This window comes from Branchiostoma lanceolatum, chromosome 10 (genome assembly GCF_035083965.1).
Source record: "Branchiostoma lanceolatum isolate klBraLanc5 chromosome 10, klBraLanc5.hap2, whole genome shotgun sequence".
Taxonomy (NCBI): Eukaryota; Metazoa; Chordata; class Leptocardii; order Amphioxiformes; family Branchiostomatidae; genus Branchiostoma; species Branchiostoma lanceolatum.
This window is the reverse complement of record NC_089731.1, coordinates 14,896,638-14,923,060: the sequence shown is the minus strand read 5'-3', so window position 1 is coordinate 14,923,060 and position 26,423 is coordinate 14,896,638. Positions and strand designations below refer to the sequence as shown.

At 40.4% G+C, this 26,423-nt stretch overlaps 1 protein-coding gene across 1 annotated transcript in view; it reads right to left on the bottom strand.

Moving 5' to 3' along the window:
- LOC136442998 (limbic system-associated membrane protein-like) overlaps window positions 1-26,423 on the bottom strand; it is a 39,262-nt gene that overhangs the window by 5,215 nt on the left and 7,624 nt on the right. The window lies entirely within an intron of this gene.

Sequence of the window (26,423 nt, the reverse complement as noted above, 5' to 3'; positions counted from 1 at the left end):
CCACCTCGTGTTAATGTGGAGTTTCTGGCTCATATCATTGAATTGTCATACAGCGCAGGGCTTAATTAAACAAGATGGTCGTAAATGTAGATGGTGTTCATCAGTTTGAAGTATAAAGATATGTTTTATTATTGGAATCGCTGGGGTGAAGTTTACATAAAGGAATTTGAGAAGCTCACAAAACTGTTAGTGTGAAATGGTCGTAATTTAGATACTTCATGATAATATTCCGTGAATAATTGCAATGCACCTTAACAATGTACAGCTTTTACATGCAAAAGCTCAAGTAATTCAATTTATAATGCTTAACAGGAAGTATGGATAACTGATGATGATGATAGATAAAGGCCTTCTTTTGTCCAAAACCCTCTATTTTTCGTGCAACAACAATCAATAAGCAAACCGTTGAAGAATTGATTGAGACGCCACCATTTCAAGAGAAATAGGATCATGTATGTCGATCAGTATTGAAATTCCCATCACAACTTGCCACTGAGAGGATTTAGAGAAATCCACGGCAAATAAGCTGCAAATCTTCGTTCATCCAGGATTCAATGCAATGGATTTTGGACTGTATCAGTAAATGGCTTAATTTCTGGAGAAAAGGCCACAGGATTCAATTTCGATCTCGTGGACGGGTTTTTCACGAAACCAAGGGCGACAAATGTAATAGGATTTGTGAGGACACCAAGAAATTTCAAATACTTGAAAATGTATGATTATCAAATGCGGAATTGGATGATGCCTAACACACAATGAGTCCATTTTAAAAGAGTTCACTATGTCAGAAAATCCTACAGACGGTTTAGAAGATATGCATGTTTTAAAAGACTAAGCAATTGAAAGTCGCAAATAAAATCGTATCGTTATCAGCTGTCTTACGATGCAACATTGTGAGGTGATTTCTTAAGAGCACATAACGCCAGCTTGGCGCCTTTGAAAACTTCTACAAAGCTAGATAAATATCTTAGAACGAAACGACCCGTAAATATTTTATTCTACGGGCAGAATGCAACGCTACGCCCAAACCCATTAAGTTGGTTCAAGTGAGGGAAGCAATTTCATACACCACTTTTCAACTATACAGAGGTCTGATGGGCTTTACCGTCTGAAAACCGGCAAAATGGATTTCACAGTTTCTGAGCATTACGGAGAATCAGGCGAAGTCTCGCCTATTTTTTCATGTCTCCCCGCCGCGTAGGTGCGCATCTCTCACCGGTACCTTTGGATGGCCTTCCCGGTAGGGATTATTGGCTTATTTCTAATCAGTTTGTGCAATTGGGAAGGGGATACTATCAATAATAGAAGGAGATGAGTGACTCTTGAGCTATTCTCCCGCTGACAAAGCCTTGGTCAATCAAGCATGACATCTAACTTTGTTGTCCAACGACCTTGCCAGGTCATCTTTAACTGAGAGGCGCAGAGATGAATGGTGATATGACCAGACTGTTAGTGCCATCAATTATCCCCAGGGGCAGCCTGTCACGCCTGTCCACAAACGGACGTGCGGAGTTCCTGATGAGAAAGGTTATCTGAAGCCGAGGGCACGTGTCAACAGATCTTATGGATCTGATAGACAGTTGGTTAGAAGTTCCACTGCAAAATCAACTAATGAACCGTGTACATACTGTAGTTGCACTAAGAGATGTGACAAACGAAATGATGTGTGGAGAGGCTTCTTTTGCTTCCCTTTGATGTACATATAGAACTTCGCAGAAAGATTGCCCGCCCTGTTGATCTATATAAGATCATCTATAATACTGTTTATGTTCCACACACGACCATGATTGTCCCGGTGGCTCGATGCTCCCGCCGCACCAATCACTCCCAAACATTGCAGACCATCGCGTGCAGGAACAACTACTACAGGCTCTCGTTCTTCCCTCGCAACATCAAAGAGTGGAACGAACTTGAGCATGGTGTGGCGGAGGTGGGGTCCCTCTCCCAGTTCAAAACTGATATGGGGAAGACCTTGCTGCATTGAGCCACCCCTACACGTCCTTGTATATATGTAAATGAAGGTATTACTAACTCACTAAATTCACTTGTCCTGTTCTTTGCACACACAAATTCAGTTGCTTATGTTCCTTAGGGTCTTTCCTTTATTTCCCCTTTGTTTTATTTGTTCCGGGCATTTGTGTTGTATCTAACCCATGCGCAACTGCTGATAATCTCAGATATGAAGCTAAGCAGTAAAGAAGAAGAAGAATGTGCAAGACTATTTATTCAGTCAGTGCTACTGCATCTATCGCCTGCTCATCAGTAAGCAACGGCAATGGCAGAAGACGTACAGCATCATTAGACCACCAACAGATTTGAGGTCAAAAGCAACCACGGTTGATGGCAAAGATAACCTTGAATACAGCGTTATACAGTTCGTCAGTCCATATCTTGATGTACAGCACCGTTCATGTGACTTTGATTGACGTGATGTCCTCTACAGGGTTGATCCCCACGATCATTCAAATGTTGTCAGTACCGGCCCTAAGGAGGAAGGATGTAAACCTATATGTGACCTGGGAATACGATACTGCCAACAGAGTCCTCTGCGTTTATATCAAACATCCATCAAAAGCAAGTTATTTTCAAAACAACAAGATTTGTGGGCAAAGTTTCAGACATTTCGGCTAGTTTAATAGACATGTAATACGTTGATGAAGGTTAGACATCCAGGTAATAAGATACGCCAAATTAGTTACTCTAGCAACTGGATAAAATGTTGAAACAGTCAGACGTTTCAGACAGCATCCGCTATCTTTTGTCAGTTACTAAGGAAATATCTGGTAGAACCAGGTTTTAAACCAAAACTCTGAATAGATATGTTAATGAAACATGTAATACTTTTTAGTTTATCTTTGCCTCTGGCAACTATCTTGCCACACTGGCAATGTGCTGCAATGGAATTCTGTGATCTCTGGCGTCATCTGAACAAAAATATATATATTGATGGGATGCTAACCAGTGCATTATTAGTCTGCACGGATTTCCGACCTGACCAGCAAAGGTCTCAACAAACGAGTGCGTTGTATTGACAAAGTGGTCTGGCCTTTGACCTCACAAACTCATTACTGAAAAGGACGTCTGATTGATGATCAACAAGAACCGTAATTTGCCGCGTGACTGGAAGGGTAAAAAGGGTAAATCTATCACCTACATGTACTATGTCGTGGGACGTTATGGGGAGGGGGGGCGTACTTTGAACATCCTTGTTTTGCTCCGTGTACTCTTTGAACACGTACGCGTAACGATGTTAAATGTCCAATGCACATTCTTAAGAGTATACGTAATTCCGTATCAACGAGTTCATCATGTATCTTTACATGCAACAACCCCCACAATGCAAAAAAGGTGGATATATAAAACATTTAATTTTCATTGGAAAAAGAAAACGAATCTAATGATTAGCCCCACTCGATTGTAACACTATAGCATGCTAGCCCTTATTGTATTTAGTAATTAGGATACTAAGTTTTATTCTAAACCTCTATTTTGTACTACAGTATTTTTTGTAGTTGTTGCCGTACATTGTACCGTGTACAATTGTCATACAACAAAGCTCTCTCTCTCTCTCATATATATCACACTATATATCACACTATATATCACACTATATATCACACTATATATCACACTATATATCACACTATATATCACACCATATATCACACTGTATATCACACTAAGGAAAGGAGCGGAAGTTAGTGGACATCCATCAACAGGTGGACATCCATCTGGCGAGTCGGTTAATATACCTTGCTCTGGACCTACGGGTCTATTCTTTAACAATTCTTTCACATGCACATGATAAATAAGGTATTATTATACTCCACAGGCTTGACTATATACAAGTGCTTAGGTTAGGGAGGTTATAACTGTTGGAGGCACTATTTCATTTCGGTTAATCGACCTGTGAAAAAGTATGAAATGAAGTCTACATCTACAAAGGTGAACTATGAAATGAAGCCTACATCAGTTCTACAAATGAGTAGTGCGAAATGAAGTCTACATCTACAAAAGAGAAGTGCGAAATGAAGTCTACATCTTTACAGGAGAAGTGTGAGATAAAATCTACATCTATAAAGGAGAAGTGTGAAATGAAGTCTACATCTACAAAGGAGTAGTGTGAAATGAAGTCTACATCTACAAAGGAGAAGTGTGAAATGAAGGCTACATCTATAAAGCAGAAGTGTGAAATGAAGGCTACATCTATAAAGCAGAAGTGTGAAATGAAGTCGACACCTTCAAAGAAGTAGTGTGAAATGAAGTCTTCATCTACAAAGGAGGAGTGTGAAATCAAGTCCACATCTACAAAGGAGCAGTGTGAAATGAAGTCTACATCTACAAAGCAGAAGTGTGAAATGAAGTCTACATCTACAAAGGAGTAGTGTGAAATGAAGTCTACATCTACAAAGGAGTAGTGTGAAATGAAGTCTACATCTACAAAGGAGCAGTGTGAAATGAAGTCTACATCTACAAAGGAGTAGTGTGAAATGAAGTCTACATCTACAAAGGAGTAGTGTGAAATGAAGTCTACATCTACAAAGGAGTAGTGTGAAATGAAGTCCACATCTACAAAGGAGAAGTGTGAAATGAAGTCTACATCTACAAAGGAGTAGTGCGAAATGAAGTCTAAATCTACAAAGGAGTAGTGTGAAATGAAGTCTACATCTACAAAGAAGTAGTGCGAAGTGAATTCTAGATCTACAATGGAGAAGTGTGAAATGAAGTCTACATCTACAAAGCAGAAGTGTGAAATGAAGTCTACATCTACAAAGGAGAAGTGCGAAAGGAAGTCGACATCTAAAAAGGAGTAGTGTGAAATGAAGTCGACATCTACAAAGGAATAGTGTGAAATGAAGTCTACATCAACAAAGGAGTAGTGTGAAAGGAAGTCTACATGTACAAAGGAGTAGTATTAATGAAGTCTACATCTACAAAGCAGAAGTGCGAAATGAAGTCTACTTCTACAAAGGAGAAGTGTGAAATGAAGTGTACATCTACAAAGGAGTAGTATGAAAAGAAGTGTACATCTACAAAGGAGAAGTGTGAAAAGAAGTCTACATCTACAAAGGAGTATTGCAAAAGTAAGTCTACATCTACAAAGGAGAAGTGCGAAATGAAGTCTATATCTACAAATGAGTAGTTCGAAATGAAGTCTACATCTACAAAGGAGTAGAGTGAAATGAAGTCTACATCTACAAAGGAGTAGTGTGAAATGAAGTCTACATCTACAAAGGAGTAGTGTGAAATGAAGTCTACATCTACAAAGCAGAAGTGCGAAATGAAGTCTACATCTACAAAGGAGTAGTGTGAAATGAAGTCTACATCTACAAAGGAGTAGTGTGAAATGAAGTCTACATCTACAAATGAGAAGTGCTAAATGAAGTCTACATCTACAAAGCAGAAGTGTGAAAATGAAGTCTACATCTACAAAGGAGAAGTGTGAAATGAAGTCTACATCTACAAAGGAGAAGTGTGAAATGAAGGCTACATCTACAAAGGAGAAGTGTGAAATGAAGGCTACATCTATAAAGGAGTAGTGTGAAATGAAGTCTACATCTACAAAGAAGTAGTGCGAAATGAAGTCTAAATCTACAAAGGAGTAGTGTGAAAATGAAGTCTACATCTACAAAGGAGTAGTGTGAAATGAAGTCTACATCTACAAAGGAGTAGTGTGAAATGAAGTCTACATCTACAAAGGAGTAGTGCGAAATGAAGTCTAAATCTACAAAGGAGTAGTGTGAAAATGAAGTCTACAACTACAAAGGAGTAGTGCGAAATGAGGTGTACATCTACAAAGAAGTAGTGCGAAGTGAATTCTACATCTACAATGGAGTAGTGTGAAATGAAGTCTACATCTACAAAGCAGAAGTGTGAAATGAAGTCTACATCTACAAAGCAGAAGTGTGAAATGAAGTCTACATCTACAAAGAAGAAGTGTGAAATGAAGTCTACATCTACAAAGGAGTAGTGTGAAATGAAGTCTACATCTACAAAGGAGAAGGGTAAAATGAAGTCTATAACAGGCTTACAATCAATACATTTGGAATCAGAACACACTACATTTCTGATGAATGAATGATTACAGCCAGACTGCCGGACATTACTGTCATTTCATTTGAAGGAATTCATATGGTGGAAATATATAGAGTGCATTTCGTAACAAAGAACTAGCTTGGGACGAGTAATGCATTTTCATACTCTTGAATGTTTTTGGCCACTGATAACACACACAGAACTCATACCTTTACATTTTATTTTATTTTCAGCAATGCAGCTGTATATTATTTCAGGTTCTAACACGCCCTTACCCGTACTGCTGATTATCATTCATAGCGACGTCCAATCCATCCCTCTATATACTTCAAAGAGACAGGGTTAACCATGGGACTTCATTTCACACTTCTTCACACGCTCTTCAGCTTGCCCTGTGCCCTACACTCTACCCTTGCATAAGGTCGCTGTGGTAATAGCGTATTAGAATACTCTTCGGAAGTGAATAGAAATGGAATATTTGATGCAGGACTATACTGTATTAGTCCATAGAATTGATTCTGGGCAGAATCGGAGGTGCCACTATATCTACAATTGTTAAGAATACATTCAAGTACATGTGTGCCACATTTGGTGTTTTAAGACAAATATACACATTTTTTTTCAGCTATGCCACTGGAATAAATAAACAATCTTGGTTAGGAAAATACTACTCCATTTTATCCCGTACTGAGAAGATACATGTTTCATTTACGTAGCCTCAAGAGAAAGAAACTCTCTCCTTACATCTGCAGCAGTTTTTAAGCATACAGGTGCACACATGACTCATTCGAAGATCTTAGTCTGGATCAGGATAAAAATTGTTTCAACCTCCAAGGTGTCACCTTAACTCATCGTTGATGATAAATAAACTGTAAGAGATCACTCTTGGACTTGGCTAATGCAATTTTAAGTGCTTTTGTGATAATGTGAAGTACTGATGATAGATTCAAACAATTATTCTATTATCAAGCAGTAAAAGCTAGGGTAATGGAGCAGGATCCATAAAGTCGTTAATGAAGTATGCAGGAGGTATCGACGTATCGACGGAGGAGTTAGCCCCTAGCGTAAACGCAATTAAGACATGTCGTTTTATGGGGTAACAGATAAGTAAGCTTCAACCTTGCAATTAAGAGATCAATAGACGCGAGGAAGACGTCTAAAGGTGAGAAATGTCTTTTTCTCAAGCTGTCTTAACTGTATGGTCATCTGAGACACTGTATGGTTTAAAAGTAGCAAGAAAAGGGGATATTTTGAAATTGATGTTTGAAGTTGCTCTTTCGGTAGGTAGTTACCGTGGTGCCTGCAATATAGTGCAACGGTTGGGGATTTCGTGTACCGCACATGCATAAGAATATTGGTGGACCCCAACCTTGATCTCTTAACCTCGGCCCATCGCAATGTCAGTTAAACGCACCCAACAATACTAAAGCAATTTGTTACCTCTCCAAATCTGGACATAAGTCAATACGTATAGATCGACAGCGAAAAGCATGAAGTTAGGACGTGCTGTTTTCTTCGTGGTTATATGGTGGTTCTAAGATTTAGCTGACAAATCGAAATGTGAATTTTTGAAAATCTTCTGAAATCAATGGAGTTGTGAATTGATTTTTAAGAGAAGTTTACCATTGACACCAGTTTGGATTCACGCCAGAGGAGAGAATGTTCTTTTTTTCATAGTCTTAAAGATCCGGCTGCAACTGGCTAGATGTAATTTCCTGATGATCTGCTTCAGGGAGGTGGTTAACATATCCAGGCAGATTCACTAATAGGCGCTGACAATCCAATTTTAGTTTGGGTGTACAGTACGTGTATTTATACACGTTTCTATTAATCAATGAAACAAAATGACACTACTGACAAATTGGTTTTATGTTACAATTAATGGACTTAATGTTGTTCATGTATTTCTTGTATTTTGAATATAGCAGAATTTTAAAAAGCTAATACCGTTAAGTTCGTAATATGTCCAATAGTTTCGTAAAATTTGTACGTACATGGATGATGGCGACATAGCAATGGGCACAATTCAGCCTACATGTAGTGCTGCCATGTCTGTTGAATAACCAACCATTTTTGATTGATTGGTTGATTAATTGATTGATTGATTGGTTGATTCTGTGCAAACGCTGAGAGAAGAAGAGATTGTAAGAGGGGTGAAGATGCTTTGAAATATGGAGTGTTACCTTTATTTCAGCAATTACTAAACGTTCACAGGCAAATCTTAAAACAAAATGGCTTCAATTTCAAGTTCTCACTTTGACCAAGTCATTACAGTCGCGGCGTCGCCCCGTTCGTAATGATTTCCACACCGGCGTGCTAATAGTGGAGACACATGGCAGACTCCAACGAAAATCGATGCACCCCCCGAGCACAGTTAGAAACGGTCACCATGGCAACGCAGACAGGTAACGTTGATTCTGCACTCCCAAGACGCTGCTTCCAAGTTTAATCATTCCGTCATGGCGTAACGGACGAGACAGGCAGCAATTGAAATTTACGGCACACGTCGACAGGTCGCATTGATTTTGAGGCAGGACATTGGATTACGGGGACTGAATGTCCAGGAGATTCCCTCATCTCCCGATTTGTTGGTCTTGATGTGATTTATACATATAGAATAAGAAATCTTCCATTTTCATCTTCGTGCATCAAGTGGCTCCCAGGTGGAGCAAGTAGGTGAACAGCAGGTACAAATATCATATATATGCATCATTCTACTCTATTGATGTCTACAGACATATGCAAACCATATGCAAAAAAAGTGACAAACCCAGTTCCGTCCTATTTTCCTTCGGCCTAATGTTGACGTGTTACTAAGAGGCTTAGCATTACTGATAAAGTTAAAGCCGGCGTTCGCGCCTTTATCTACGAATGTCCATTACCTTGTAGAAACCATCTACATGTATACACCCAAGGTTTTCTTTTTATCAATATCTTTATCAGAGAGAGCTACTTGGTTGATGGGTACCATATCAGCAGGCGCTTCGACATGGAGGATGTTATTCACTCCGATATGCTACATTCAATGATACATCATTAATCAACGTCTTTCCGTAAGCTGAAGCCTTCCTGACAGTCTGGATGCTTGTCCTTTGATAGTTGCGGGAAACGTAGATACAACAGATTTCCTCCTCGAGGTATTGCTAACCGACAACTACGTTAGATGTACTCCTTAGACTTCAAGGCTTACTTGCGCCCCTTAAAGATCTAAGACGTTCAACAAAACATTCTGACGGTCTGGCGGCTTGTCCTTTCATAGTTGCGGAAAACGTAGATACAAAATATTTCCTCCTTGAGGTATTACTAACCGACAACTACGTTAGATGTACTCCTTAGACTACAAGGCTTACTTCCGCCCCTTAAAGACGTTCAACCAAACATTCTGACAGTCTGGCGGCTTGTCCTTTGATAGTTGCGGAAAACGTAGATACAAAAGATTTCCTCCTCGAGGTATTACTAACCGACAACTACGTTAGATGTACTCCTTAGACTACAAGGCTTGCTTGCGCCCCTTAAAGACGTTCAACAAAACAGTCTGACAGTCTGGCGGCTTGTCCTTTGATAGTTGCGGAAAACGTAGATGCAATAGATTTCCTCCTCGAGGTATCGCTAAACGACAACTACGTTAGATGTAGTCCTCAGACTACATGGCTTGCTTGCGCCCCTTAAAGACGTTCAACAAAACAGTCTGACAGTCTGGTGGCTTGTCCATTGATAGTTGTGGGAAACGTAGATGCAATAGATTTCCTCCTCGAGGTATTGCTAACCGGCAACTCCGTTAGATGTAGTCCTCCAGCGTGACGATGATAAGGCGTAGTTGTGACACCGCCGTAACCCAAGGAGGTAAAACCGCAACTACAAAGTGGGCAAGAGCTATCTCTCACTGAATAAGTGCATTCAAACTGACCTTAGCCGTACGCCATGTCAACGCGATCAAGACCTGCAATATGGTGCCAAACCGTAGAGGCAACCTGAACTTCGGAGATAAAGCTGAAGTAATGTTAACGTTAACGACTGTTATGCTCTACGGTCAAACACACGGCCAACGCCGGGCGTGAACTTAGGGTCTTTCGGTAATTGGGGTGAGGGCAACGGTGCCTGTGGGAAACTTCAGGAACTCAACTCCCCAAGTACTCCCGTGGTCCTAATGGCACCAAACGTTGATGCAGAAGATAAGGCTACGGCTCACAAAACCTCCCAAAATTCAAATACTTCAATGCTCTGCGTAGTTGTGGTAGAGTTAGAATTTAGTGTCAGTATCTAGACTAGAATAGCCACATGTTATATTGTTACCAATTGTCTGTTCTGTTCGTCCTTTCATGTTACATGTACCTGCCATTAGCCTACGGGCAATTAGTTGCAATAAACTTTATTATCATTAACAAACCCATGGTACACTGTTTATCAGTTGGTATCTCACAAGATCAATCAATATATATTGAATGAAAATACTCTTTTTACACAACCAAGAGATGTATTCAACCAACGGTTCTGTGACCATTTGTCACCTTCTTCAAGGCGATTCTTACCGGTTCACATTGCACTGCAGCACAGGTGGCGCTGCTTATAGATGCGTTCCCAAACGCAAAGTATTTACATATATACAGTCACAGGGAACGGCATCACAATAAATATATAATCTTTTGTAAAATACGTTGGTTTCCACGACCGAAAAAAAATAGACATACAGTCATTAAGAGTTACATCTGCATTGAAAACTGGTGCTGACGAATCCAGTGTTCACGGTACGTATGCATGTCCAATCTATTTTTCTGTGCTCGATTAGCGTTTCCAGCTTTAACGGCTCCTACATTGTTGTCCTATTGTTAGATTTTAACACCATTAGAAGAAAGCGGAACACAGCAGACATTGATAGATGCTCGGTCTGGCCGGACGTGATAACCAGCATATCGGAAATACATACTGTGGGCTTTACTGAATTCCATAAGCTATTATACAGCCGTCTATCAATCATTCTACCATCAGCACACTTAACAAAAGAACGATTTAACTATCTTTTGTCATTTTATGAGGTACGTTACCCATAAATGGGCACGGATCCTAGCGCTAGACAATTGAAATAACATATGGAGGGTGGATTGAAGTTCCATTGTTCAGGACATATTTAGGTGTTGCAAATCAATTATCTGGCATATACAATGGTCGATTTCGTCATGCTCGGGCCAAAGATTGACATTATTATAGAGCAGATTTTCAAGATATAAAGTGATGTGTAATCCATCTTCTCCATTGTTACTGGGACCACTCAATTTATGCAGCAAGCGGATCGAATCCCATTTAAGTAGGATATAATCCTGACACTCATAAGAGTAGATAAGAGGGCTTCGGTGTCATGAAACGTGCCACAAACTGTGTTCAGCCCAAGACGACCATGTATTAACGTAATTTTAAGTCGGAATCTACCGTGATATTTTGAAAACAGTTATAACCAAGCGAAGCAGGGCTAACAGGATATGACAATGAGACGTGGGCGTGCTCAACTACCCGTACATATTAGATATAACTGATATTGACTTTTGGTAGAAGGTATCAACTGCCAAACCATCATCAATTATTCTCATATCCATTCCCATAATATCAGAACAGCATAAAGCACTCATAATACAGATATGATAGATGTGATGAGGATCCTGAGTACCAGCTAGGTTCAGACAAGCTTTTGTACATTCTTGCTAAGACCAGTTTTACCTGTGCACGTTTGATTTTGACTTTATTCTGATCGTATCTGCTGGTGGCATTTTCAAATGAAAGACCAAGCTGGGTTCACAGAGACAATGCCGACCACACTTAGCTAGTGGAAGTGCCGCCAGAAACTCGTCACACCAGCGCTACAGTATGGCACGATGTTGAACTCGCCTGAGGAAAACTCTACAAGACATATCGACATCCTTGCACACCAAGAAAAACTACAAGGCTTACTTGCGCCCCTTACAGACGCTCCACAAAACTTATGGTGCAGTTTGACACCGCCTAATGACTCAACAGTGCGCGTGACTGATTGTAATCACTTGTGCATGCACCTTATCGTGCAAGTTAAGATTGATGGAATACTTTGTTCTTTTTAGCTCTACTTGCATTAATTGGACATCAGGCCTAAGATAAATATTGAACGTAGGATTTAGGAGAGTGAAAGGGCTGTCACCTTCAGCACATTAGCTGCAGAAATGATGTTGACTACAATGAGGATAAAGACCAATGGCTCCAATGTAGCACGTCTAGTTTGCTACCGAATCAGCGAAAGTACCGCCTGGGATTGCACACCCCGCAGTTTTGATGTTACCTACAGCTTCATACTTAGCAGGAGAGCAATAATTAAGGGTTACCATAATCCTCTCATCATCATCATCGTCATAATCCTCACATAAAGGGGGAATGGGGTGCGCTGATGAGAGGCACTGAGGGAATTTGGTGAACGAGGTGGCAAGGTGCGAAACGACCTCATCATGACTTCAGCAGATCAAGCCAACCGTACCTCATCTTGCCTATTCTTCGTGGAAAACGTTGATTGCCGCTCAACTGAGCCTGAAACAGAATTACGTCTCCAGAATGCCCAGTGCAGAGCATCCAGACGAAAGATAAATTGTCTGTCTGCACATAAGGCACCATGGTTTTGACAACGTATTGGAACATCAACGTTACCTAAGAAAGTTTGGAAAAAGAGGAAGCTCAACTGAGCCTTAAACAGAATTACGTCTCCAGAATGCGCAGTACAGAGCATTCAGACAAACGATAAAGTGTCTGTCTGCACATAAGGCACATTGGTTTTAGTAACGTATTGGAACATCAACTTTACTTAAGAAAGTTTGGAAAAAGAGGAAGCTCAACTGAGCCTTAAACAGAATTACGTCTCCATAATGCCTGCAGTGCAGAGCATCCAGACGAAATATAAAGTGTATGTCTGCACATAAAGCACCTTGGTTTTTGTAACGTATTGGAACATCAACGTTACCAAGAAAGTTTGTTAAAAGAGGAATCATATTGTGTCATATCAGACATTGTAATCTAAATAGGATAGAGGATGAGCAACACTTTGTAGTAGAATGTAGTTTATACAACGAAGAGAGAGCTTTGTAAACTAATGCAATGTATGTTTTCCCATCTTATACACCAGAGCAAGACGGAAAAGTTAATATTTCTGATGGTTTTAGACACACCCTTGATTATCAAACACATCTGTACCCATATCTTATATATACCATTACTAAGAAGAGAGAAGAAGCCAAATCAATGTCTTCAATCAATCAATCAATTATAGACTAGTACTATTTGCAAACTGTGATGTTTTCTGTTGTGACCTGTACTGAACCCAGTGGGTATGTGTGCACAATAAAGGTCTTCATATTGCATTTCTTGATACGACTAGAGTTGACTGTATGGCGCCATAATATTGATAACAACCTATCATTGATGAAGCACTAGATTATCATTTTATGGTTCCCGGCTGTAGATGACAAGACCACGTAGTGAGAAGATTTAGTGACGATGCTCCCTGGTTCAGAATTTAGATGATCATAACTTTTCAGGGTGGTTAGTTATTCATGAGACTTTTGACATCTTTACGAGCCATTGCTGATGAAAACCCCATCATCTTTAGGCATCACCAAGATGAGTATCAGGAAAACAACACCAAAACTGGCCATCGTGAAAATCACAAGTCTAGAGTAGACAGTACTTCACCCTTCTTGGCGCCGGCAAGGATATACTATCGACTAGGGGTAAATCCCTTCCAAGATGGTTAGGATGTCAAGTTTATATCCAATATCTTCTGAGCAAAAGAGGTCGAAATCTCCCAGCATTAGTGCAACTCTTAGGATAACGGGAGACAAATGGTTGAAGTTGGTGAGACTACCCACACAAGCATCTGCTTGCTAGAGATAAAAACATCGTCCACCGTTTACGTGACCCTTGGTCTGCAAACAGGACCTTTTTGACAAACGGCTGCACTTCGGTTATGATTATGGGGTCAGAGAAGATTGGTGAGATCGCTTCTGGAGCTCACAGGTCAGCAATCAAGTCGCGTCCACGGCCAATAATGCAGGAGGAGCCGCCGCTGTTACCACAGCAGGTCGACCTCAGCGGACCCGGCAATGATTCTAGTGGTTTGCCGCGATGGGCGGTGCGGGTATGATGCACGAAGAAAAGCTTATATAGGCTTACGTCCCGCCAGGCATACAGATTGCACCATCTATCATCGCATTCCCTCGCTGAAAAGTTTTGTCTAAATCAACGCGAGGGCTAAATCCCACCCACTCTTTTCCCTTGAAGTTGACTAGATTGGCGAGTCCTTGACTCTGCTGTATGTTAAGAAATCAAAGGCAAGCGCAATTGTGTTTGAATCCCGTACTTTGACAAGACCTTTGTGATATGAATTGCCTGAAACTCGGAGACTTGGACAGCAAGTGTGTACCAGCTAGTTTTTGCAGTAGGCTGTTAAAGTGCAACACACGGATTGGTAAGGATTTCTGATCTGCTGGACTAAACAACAATGCCGTATGACTCCGAGGTAATTCAAGTTAGGCCATGTTGATTTGATTATGTGGATGACATCCGCGTGCGCATCAACTTTCGTCGGTTTCCAAAAGAAAAAAAATTCGGCCATACAGTAAATCGTTAAAAACAGCTACAAATTGTGAAAATACATGCTGTAAGTTTTCTAAACATTCGGAAAACGGATACTACTGTCATAGAATGCCAAAGTCAATTCCAATGTGAAAGAAGAAGTTTTGAAACAAAATGAAGAACCTATTGTTTGATATACCATACTCTGTCTGTTAAGCTTTGTTCACTCCTGGCAATAAAGAATTAATAATAAATGCAACTTTTTTTGCCAAACTTTTTATTCGCACGCTTGCATCAGTTTTCGAGTCCCCAGAGGATGTCATCCATATAATCAAATCAACATGGCCTTAGATACAGAGTAGACGACGTAAGAAACTGGGCAGGCTTCTGCAATCATATTGCTTCCGAAATATAGCTTTCCTGACGTTAAATTGCGTGCACTTGAAGATGACTATCGACTGGAGCAAATCTCACAAGGTCATCGCTGAGGCGGTGTTGGGGTTGAATAAAGAAGTGCAGAGGTTTGAACCACGGATGTTAAGCAGCAATTTAAGGTATCTGGCAATCACCCTGTTCAAGGCCAAGGATCATGGAATGTCAAGACGTTGACGAGTTAGCAACTTATACAAAAGTATGTTAAGATTATGTTGCTGACGTCACCAAGCTTCTGCTTCGGTCAGCTTGTGGGGGCGAAATATATGACATGAAAGAAAACACAAGACACAAAACGTAAGAAATATACTCCTAACCATATCTTGTGTATTTTCTTAAAACTCGTGTTTTATTTTTCGTTTTCGCAAACAGCCCGGCCGAGCCCCGGATTGGAAATGGGACCAAAGTATTAGTCTCTCAATATGACCTCATCAGAACTTGAAATATTCTCCAAATACTAAAACGCTATATGGTATCTCAACGCATGTTAAATGGTATCAATGCGAACGTTGTTCTACAATCTTCCATTTCAATACATCGTATACAATAATACTCATGATCAGTATGTTGAAAATTCCCATTCATCTTTATGACCTACATTCCAATACAGCCAATGGCCCACAAGACCTCTTGATACGTATTCCTGGACAAGCCCTTAAGTCTCATATATCTCTACGTACCAGTAACTCGTAAATCATTGCAATATATCTCTTTCTGCGTATATTTTGACAGAACGTCCAATACACAGACTGCCCTTTGCTCCGCCAAGCAATCCAATTTTTGCCCGATGACGTTCTTTTCCTTCAAATTGCATTTCCTCGCATCATCTCTCTGCCTATGGTAACGCATAGTATGCTAGCACCAAACATTCTACCGGGCGGTTTGACATGCAGGGGTGCTACTGTAAATGCATTTAAGTTCGCGTGGTTTTTATTTCGTGGTAGGGAGAAAATGGGGTGTTCGCGGTGGTTTTAAGTTTGCGTTTGAAACAATAGTAGCGCTACAGTCATAGGTGGGCAAAAAGTTTCGCGGTGGATTTAAGTTTGCGCTGAAAGTTCTCCGCCAAAACCGCGAACATAAAACCACCGCGAACATTTCTGCATTTACAGTATTCTATTTCTCGCTGTGCAACAGTAAATCCAATTTCCAACTCTAAATAACCAACAAAAGGCAATTTTCCTGCTTCTGTGCATCTAATGACTTTTAAAAATAGCCAAATGCAACTGTGTAAGAGCTTCATTACGAAACGTGCCTGGGAATTGATCATTTTCGTTAGACAGAAGAAGGCAAAGTCCACATGCGGACATGGCATTGATTAAGGCTTGATGGCTCAATACTTCTGCCGCGAAAGGTCTGGATAAAAGCACACACGATGCCACATCACTTTAAAAAAGTCAAAGTTCCTTCCCGTACCGATGGTGCATAGGGCGGCGCCCATCTTCCTTTCAGTAGCTCTTGGGTCACAAAACTTTGTTCAATCACTACAGCAGGGTAGTGGCGTGTGTTTAATTTCCATACTCTTTCCCAACTGTTGAGTGCTAAGCAGAGAAAGCAGTATGTACCATTTTTAAAGTCTTTGGTATGACCCGGCCAAGGATCGAACTCACGACGTACCGTATGCAAGGCGAATACTCTACCCACTAGGTCGTTGCACCACATCACTTATATAGCAACAAAAAAAACCCGCATTGCGGACTAATGTCTGTATTTCAATTGTAAGAGATTTTGAAAACAGGGAAAAAGAATTAGTTTTCTTAATCTTCATTCAATCCAGTTTGCAACTGAGTAGTATTGTTTGCTCGTGTAAAAGTTGGGAGTATCAACTAAAAATTTTGTGTGGGATTATCAATTATCCCATTTAATTTCATGTCGCGAATGATGGCTAGACATAGGATTAGTACAAGACCGTCTGGAGTATCTATGATCTCCAAGGAACTCTCACGTCATGAGGGTCTGTTACAAATGGCATCAAGGTCCATTATCTATGGAGATAGAATCAAACATTTCTATGCACTGACCTTGACTGTACGTAATCACAGTTAATAGGACTACGTGTAGTTCTTGTCAGAGCCCTTAAATCTATTGTTGATAGGTTTGGAAGTTTGTACGGAAATACAATGTTATCTGTCGTTCCAGTCTTTGCGTAATGGTTAACTATGATTATTTCATGCAGTGAATAATCTCTTTGACCTTGGATGCCAATTTCCATTTTAGAATAATGCCACGATGGTTCAGAATCACAAAATGTACAAAGCATCGTTTGTCCTTAGCCCTTCTTATATATATGGTGCATAATTGGCTAAGTGTACAAAATTATAAGAGAAGTATGGGTGGAAAGACGTGTGTTTTTTGTCAGATCCCTTTCATCTATTGTCGATAGGTTTGTAAGTGTGTACGGTAGGACAATGTTATCTGTCGTGCCAGTCTTTGCGTAATGGTGAACTATGATTATTTCATGCAGTGAATAATCTCGTTGACCTTGGATGCCATCATTATTTTAGAATCTTACCCAAGTCCCGATGGTTCAAAATCACAAAATGTACAAAGCACTATTTTGCCTGAGCCTTTCTTATATATGGCAAATGCATCATTGGATAATTGTACAGAATTATAAGAGAAGTATGGGTGGAAAGACTGACAAATATCAGGACATGCCTGCCAACTTGCCATCGTAAGGTTCCACTGTATAATGACTATAACACTGGTTAAGTGGCAAGGATGCACACAATCTACTTGAATGCCACACTATCTATCCTTCTATACATCTATTCATTTATTATTCATCTATTCTCATCATCGGCAGCCCTCTGCTTATCAGTCTAAGTGTCTCCTATCTAGTTGCCCAAATCTGTTTATCTACCCCTCAATCTATCTTCATTATGTATCACCAGTGTACCTAGTTTGTACTTGGTATTATATATCCTACATGTATGTGTATGTGGTAAAATAGGACTTCGTCGCACATGAAGGGTTGCAACGGTTGACAGTCAACGTCATACGAGTAGTGGATAGTGGAGATTACAATTTTGCTGGAGGGAAGCAGTTTTTTTTACTTCGCTTTTTGACAGACAAAGACGACGTGGCACTGCACTCAGTGCCAATTAATTGCAAGTACAGAGGACAAATATACAAATTTTTACACCTGGGTGGAGAGAGGAAAGTCGTGTAAAGTGCTTTTCCCAGGGGCACAACATGGTTGGCGTCAGGGAGATTCGAACCCGGGGCCGCTTGGTTCTTGGCCGAACGCCCTGCCGTTACGCCACACGACCCCACTGAAGCAGTTGGTAAGGCTGATTGGTACCTTCCTTTCCAAGCAACCTCAATGGAAGAAACTACGGATAACAACACAAATGTCTATATCTGCATTACGCCAAGGATCCAGGAACGTAAATGTAAACATTTGATTTGATTTGACTCTATACCATGTGTATCATTAAGTTTTCTTTCTGTTGGTGTCTTATAAGCCCCTGTGGTCAAGACACGTAAATAATAGTCTCATTCATCCATTTGCCATGTGATCCCACACATTGTTAATGCAAGAGACGTTGGTTGGACTTTGAAATTCAACGTTACTTGATATTAGTACAGGAAAGTAGGTATGGGCGTCACTCCCGTAGCGTATGAGACTGAGCCAGAGTCTTTATTGATACGTGGATGATCTCAGCCTGCCCTTTGCATGTGTGGCCTTTTCTATCACCTTTACCCATTTCTATTCTATGCGGACCTTTATGACCTGTGACGGTCCCCTAGAGGTGTTTCTGTAGAGTCTTTACATCACAGGGTTCCGCCATGATAGGTGCAGTCCAGCGCGGTAAAAGTACAAAGATGTACGCCAGGGAGTCACAGAAGCTAATGTGTACCAGACTAATTACATACCCATCAGCCCTGCAGTGGCTGGACTAATGGCAATTCCATTTGTACACTTGACAGGGAACGTCAGCCTGGGGGTTGGTTCGAAGGACATCGTAAGTGAAATGAAAGCGAAGAAGGCCAAAAAAGTTCTCCCAACTTTAATTACTGCCCTTAATGCATCCTGGCATGTCGAGGAGCAACAAAATAAAGATCGCCAGCTTCTTTGGTCTTGGGCAACCCTCTGGATACTATCCCAAATATGGTTAAAGCACTCCACTTCTTACGCCATAGTTCGACGCCATGTATTCTTCGGTCGGCCTTGTTTCCTTTTCCCAATTTTGCAAATGGAATATTTTAAGAAACCACTAAAAAGGTCGTGTGGCGGTCGTGTGGCGGTCGTGTGGCGGTCGTGTGGCGGTCGTGTGACGGTCGTGTGGCGGTCGTGTGGCGGTCGTGTGGCGGTCGTGTGGCGGTCGTGTGGCGGTCGTGTGGCGGTCGTGTGGCGGTCGTGTGGCGGTCGTGTGGCGGTCGTGTGGCGGTCGTGTGGCGGTCGTGTGGCGGTCGTGTGGCGGTCGTGTGGCGGTCGTGAGGCGCACTTGAAGTTTCTAAGCAAAAGTCTTTTGACATTCTAAATAGCCCCGCCTTGACTGCCATTTTGTTTTCCTGAAACATGCTCACTTAGTCCCAATAGCAACAAGGACAGTAATGCTGTGTGAGTCATTGTAGCCCTGGCCTCATGCGAAGGCTATTGACCTGTTTGACGCTGCATCAGAAGGTATACCTGGGACATAACGTTTAGTATGGGCAGTTTGAAATTAAAAAAACACGAATTTCCCATTCCATGTTGTAAAGAGTTTCCTTACCCTCTATTGGCGTTGTCAGATGCAAGGATCCATAAAAAATCCATTTTCAACATTTCACTGCATACGTCCAAAGTACTGTCCATAGCATCGACTGGACATCATCGAGGCATTCTTTTATATTCTACACTTACACACGCCACCGATTGCCTGAAAGCTTTATGTAAAACATTTTACACGGAAGAGATCTAAACGGCTTTTAAGACCTCCTCTAACCTTCTATCTTGAATGATCTCCAATGATATCTTAGAACGTCTAAACATTCTTTTGTCCTTGTCAGTCATTAGCAGCTTTCAGCTTAGAATTTAGACGTGAAGAATTTTTTTTCATGGAGGAGATCTAACCTTTTCTATCTTGAATAATCTCAAATAATATCTTAGAATGTGAAAACATTCTTCTATACAGGTCCGCCATTAGCTCTTTTAGCTTAGATTTTAGACACATTTAGGTCGACGATTTCCCGTTGCCCCCGGTGCTTTGATGCTGCCCAGTCAGATGAGATAAGTGCTGTAAGAACACCTCGAAGAATACAAATTGTTGATACTGACAGTGACCAACCATTTCCCGATACTAATCACGCCCCAACAGATTTCTTTACTTAATGTAAGCTTGTCACGTAGCGGTTCAAGATATTGAATGGTAGATTCGAATGAATCCACGTAATACACTTTGGATCAAAAGTTGGTATTAGAAAGCTGCTTGTTTTGCAGAATCAGATCCATACACGCAACTAATGGATATCGGAATAGAATATCAATAAATGTAATGTTTTACATTGTCTGGAATTTGTTGAAATTTTGATCAAATGTAATAACTGTCATCCTTGCATGGTTGATATTGTTTCTTGTCATTTTTATTTGCAACTGATCAGTCACTATTGATTCTTTTTGTTATTTATGTTTTTATAGTTTTGTTGATATGAACCTTTTTATTTCATTTGTTAACATAAGTGCTGTTTGATTTCAATGTTCTGTAATCTTTGGTTGATTTTCTTATAATTATTTGCCAGTGATACTGTTATCTTTATTTTTATGGATAATACTTATATCTACACAGTAGCTCATTTCTGTTTCCACCGTTAGTTATTGTTTTGGATCCGTGGCTTATGTTATATTCCTGTATACATGTACTTTGTTTTCTTTTGTTTTCTATTATGTGTTGTTTCATTTTGTGAACTGCAATAAAGGATAAATAAAAAAGGAATATAATGTTTTGGCTTATATCATGTATCAGTGAGTGTCTTGCTGTAACAAATCTTAGATTGCCACCTGCCTCAGTATACATTTTCCGGCAAAATGGATGGGTACGTGGCCCGCAGCACCTTAGCAATTACTTCGCCGACACAAATGGGAAAGTTCCGTGCTCCATAATAGATGTCAGATCTACCAGTGGGAACTTAGGCGCGACTTTGCCTCCCGCACCTCCGCATCCATCAACGACCGACGCGCTGCCAACATCTCTTCGTGAGTTCTAACAATAGTTCCAACAATCTCACGTGAGAAATCCTCATCGATTTGCCAATAGAGATCGACCAGTGATGGTTTATAAATTGCTGCTGGTGAATTCCAACCATATGTGTTGTAAACCATGCCTCAGACATCGAACAGATCTAAAGATTGAAGTTTTTATTTTTTTCATTTATTTTGTATTCAGTTTTACCACATTTGTAGAAGGATTGACACAACAGGTAACTATCACATTTTCAAGATGTCAACCCAGACCAGACTGTAAGGTTTGGACAATCGCACACCTTGGCATACCCCTACTCTTTTTCGAAACGTGTAATGCGTTCTTTAACGTGTGTGGTGTGTGGCTCTCCCCAAACAGGGAACCTCCATTTAACGTCCTGTCAGAGGGATGTCCCTAACCGAAGCTAGGTACCCATTTACACCTGAGTGAAGTGAGGACATTTGTGCAAGGCCACAACGTCCTGACACATGTCCAGACATGTCTGGGGGCAGACCGGGATCGAACTCGGACTCCCTTGTTTGACGGCCGAATGTTCTAGCGGTTACGCCACACGACGCCACAAGATTTGTGAGGGATGGCGTCAATCGTACCTTGCGGGGTGATTTACAATGAGGAATGGGCCTCACCCTGGTAACACAGGTCAATTAAGAAACAGACAGGACGGTCATTAAACGCAAGACGAAACAGAAACATCATTAGATCTTCGAGAAAGTCATTAAGCGATGAGGAAGTTCTTAAGTATAGATAGCAGTAGGCGGGCAGGGAGACCTAAAGGGCAATGCAAGATAGGCATGACACTGAAAATGTAGAGCACCAACAGAGTTGCTCAACCCCAAACACATGTGTTGCACTTTAAATAATCGCTTTATATGTCATTTTTGCATGTTTTCTATATGTACTTTTTGTTTGTTTTCTTCTGAGAGGGGAAGTTGGACTTCAACTAGGTATTTGTTCATTCAACCTTCGCATGTTTTAGTGTCTTGTCAAATATTGTATTAACTACAATGTACAAGAGGCGGCGAGAATATACGCTGTGCACAACTTGAGTCCACCGTCACTTTATCTTGGTCCATTTCTGTGTATTATTTGATGTTTCTTTGAATAAAAAAATTATCGCTTCGTAAGTTCTAACAATAGTTTCAACGATCTCATTATAAAGTAGAGTGGACTCATACAACAGCTAACCGACATCTTTCGTACCGCAATCATCCCTCAGTAAGACATCTGGGGCCTTGCTTTTTCGTTCCAAAGATTTTATGTTAGAATCCTAAGAGAGCTCGACAACACTACAAAAAATCTTTTTTCTTATTTTTCTTGTCTTTCCTGGTACAAAGAAATTTTTTTCTGTCAGCAAGAATATTATTCACTATACGAGAATCCCTGTTCTTAGCACAAACAAGAATTTTATATTTCTTATGCTAAGAATTTTTTTCTTAAACCAAGAAAGTTCAAGAAAAATATTCTAGTAGAATCAAATTTTCAAGAAAAAAATATCTTAAGGAAAGAATCTGTAAGAATACCACATTTGACTAAACCAAATACAAGTCTTATAGTAAGACTGACAAAAACATTCTTATTTTTTTTAGAAAATTCTTATTGAAGAACATCATACTAGAAATATTTTCTTTGTGTAAGAATTGACATACAGAGACTTTCACAGAAGGTTTCTTAAATTTTCTTGTTTTTCTTTCTATAAGAAAATCTTTCTCAACATAAGAAAACAAGAAAAATAAGAAAAAAATGTTGGTAGTGTAGCCGTCTGTTTTGTCAGACAATACATTTACATACGAGACTCATCTTACAATGACGTACTCTCCGTCTCTGTCTTTTACTGATGAATGAATCCTCACTTTACCATTTAACGTCTTCGACTTCACGTCTTCTTCTTGCTTTGGGTAATGGTTATAAACCTTTCCTCAGGTACAGGTCCTCATTAAAACCACCGTCTTTATATGATGACAAATTGGAAACCTACATGGTACCAATTGACCTAAATAGAAGAAAATGAAGTGGTTGGGTTCCTCTACATTCGGCTAATAAGCTCTTAACATGTGCAGTTTTCAAGTATGTCCTTTCATAATGCCGGATGCAATTTCATCTTTTTCGAGTATTGTAACTTTGAATGTCTTCTTCTCATGTATTTTGATCACGTTTTTCATTGGTCAAAGTGATGATTAGTTCAGCAAAGATTAAACAAGATTAGGACCGCCGTGTTATAAGTATGTCATCACCAAGTCAAGATAAGCAATTTCGCGAGGAAACTCCGGCGTGTAAAGAACCTGGAAGTGACCTACATTACTTACATTTCAAAACTCCATTGACCACCAAAACTGTAAAAAAATACCACCTTCATCACATACCAATAACGTCTACTTTTACTTGCTTAGAAAAGAACATGCCAAGGAAAATCCGAAATTATACAAATCTGAATAATAAAACTATCAACACGGAAATCCTTATTTGATAGCTCCAAGTTAGAATAGCCCTTGAGAACATAGCTCAATGACGTACATATCTAATGAAAAATACATCAGGCTTTACGTCTGCAATGCCATGAGTATTTAATGACATACTCAAACGAGGCGGCAAATGGCACTGTTCTCACGACGTATAATATCGTCTTGCAGTCCAGCACGAGCCCTTTTATCATCCTAACCAATCCCAAGACACCATACCCCCGGGGCTTGTATTTGAACCAATCAGGTATTCCTCACGGTTGATCCGTTTATCCCATTTGATGTTACCGCGTAATGAAGCCATCTCGACGCGAGAAGAAACGTGGCAAAAGAGCCCCGTAAACTGGTAATGACTTTCCTTCCCCAGAGGCATACTTAAATCATGGTTTCAATTTAAACTGCCCGTTGCAGGGACAGTGATAAAGATAAGAAGATGATGATGCATTGGGAACAAGAGAGCTCTTTGGTGGCCATTAATGAGTAAACGTTTTATTCCACCTCTCCAGTGTTCGATTCATGCCAAGCCACCAAAAATATTACACGATCGTAGCCTTTTCTATCGGGTCTACGAATTATACAAAGTAAGCAAAGGCAACTATTCAAGTACGTGTGAATAACGTACTTAAAGTTTACCCAAATCAATACAATTAAATGTTGTAGGACAACTATTCTGTTGTCTACTTCGTTGAAAGTTTCGTTTGTATTGTTGTCGAGGATAGTACTTGACTAGCAGTATCTAACGAAGTAGATAAGTGCCCAAATATAGAAGATTAGTGGATGACTAGAAATTCATAAGACGTTACAGAAAAATCTAGGTCAAGAAAAGTTTCAGATAGAAATCGTCAGTACTAAATGCATAGGTCAAATGACGTTTTCCGCAAGCGAGTTGGAAGCAATGTGAAGGAAGTGATGAAGGCATCTACATTCAGAGGTTGATTTTTTTCAACCTATTCTCCATGGCCTTGTCGACCATAATCATGGTAGAGGTTCATGTTAGATTCTACCTACATTCCACCAGGACGACGCTCTCTGCGACCTAAGATTTAACAGAGCCCTCAACAAATTAAAAAAAAATCGCTTTACGTTTTGTGTGTTTTGTTGTCTTTTCAGTCATATTTTTGCCTTTAGCATGATTTAACATGATTCTTTACACTGAATACGTTTCATTGATATCGAAACTACTTTACTGCATTTTGCCCATGTGGGCATGAACGTGCAAATAAAGATCATTGTCATTTTTATTCCAATTATGAAGTGAAGGTTTTCACAAAATCGATTCAGGTCGCAACGAGAGCTCCTAATCTGTCGATCTTTCATTTAGGTGGTCACCATGCGAGAATGGATTCCCCGGCGTTAACTGAAGCCCATTTTTACACGTGGATGCCACTGGCGACCGCAACAAATTCACGTTTTCTCCTGAACACGTGCACAAAATACGGGAAGACGAGAGTTTCAAGCCCTCTTGCTCAGATGCATCTTCTCGAAAGACCTCCAGTAAAGCTAGGGAAACTAGAAAGCTTTCCGCCACAGCTTGGTGGTCCCTCTAGTCGTTCTAATCGAATTTTGCAACATCCTCCTAGACGTCTAGGAAGTAGTGGAATAAGGAAATGAAGTATCTCTTAAAAGTCAATTTTCTTGTTTCCCGGCTGAAATCAATATGAAAGACGTACTGGATAGGATTAAGTATAAATTATAGCTCTAGAAAACGGAATAGGTAACGCAGACTTAAGTAAAAAGTGCATTTACATTTATTGACAGTAAATTATGACCTACATGTAAGCGAGAAAATGCATTGCTACATTTCCTGCCAAGTCATGCAACTCAACTTAAGTCACAATAACAACCGTCTGCTAAATATAGTTAAAATATTGCGTCAATTTGTTCAGGAAGTTAATGTTAAACAGCTCTTTGCATACACGCTCCACAATCAATGCAAATTAGCAATATAACTGTTGATTCCAATCGAGAAATAGAGAAAGTAAAGCAGGGCTTCTATGTGTCATTGGCATTCTCTTACACTTACACGTACTGTACATGCAGAAATGTTCGCGGTGGTTTTATGTTCGCGGTTTTCGCGGCGACCGTTTCACCGCGAATTTAAAACCACCGCGAACATTTTTGTCCAATACTGTAGCAGGTTGTGACTATAGCACTGCCGCGAAATTAAAACCACCGCGAACACTGCATTTTCGCCTTAGCGCGAAATGAAAACCATGCGAACTTGAATGCACTTGCAGTAATACATACTCATGTGGTAACCACGCTACAATGAGTTCCCTAGCATGGATTTAGGTTCACTGATCCATGTAATCGCAACTGCCGCGCGTTGGAAATCCAAATTTCCCCACCAGATGCGCACACAATGCGCGAGGATGACAACTTCATGCCTTGTGGCACCGAGTTCTCTACGTAAGTCGTCCCGTGAGACCCCCAAGAAAGCTCGAGAAGATTACAGAGGCTCCCCGTCAGAACAACCCCCTAGTCCCGAAAGTCTTCGTAATCAAACTTCTCATTCTCTCCCAGGTAGGATGATAAAACCGCCTGATTGAAAGAAAAGGTAATACCCCTCACTCAGGTGGTACCACCTGGCAGCAACGCTTAGCAATTAATATGTAAGAGATGCCGGCTAGAATCACGTCTGGAAAGCTTCTACTGTGTAGCCAGCATGGCAAGAATCTGTATCACAGAGACAGTATCCTGCCAGGCCTGGACGCAGAAAGTTGCGAGGTACCAACGT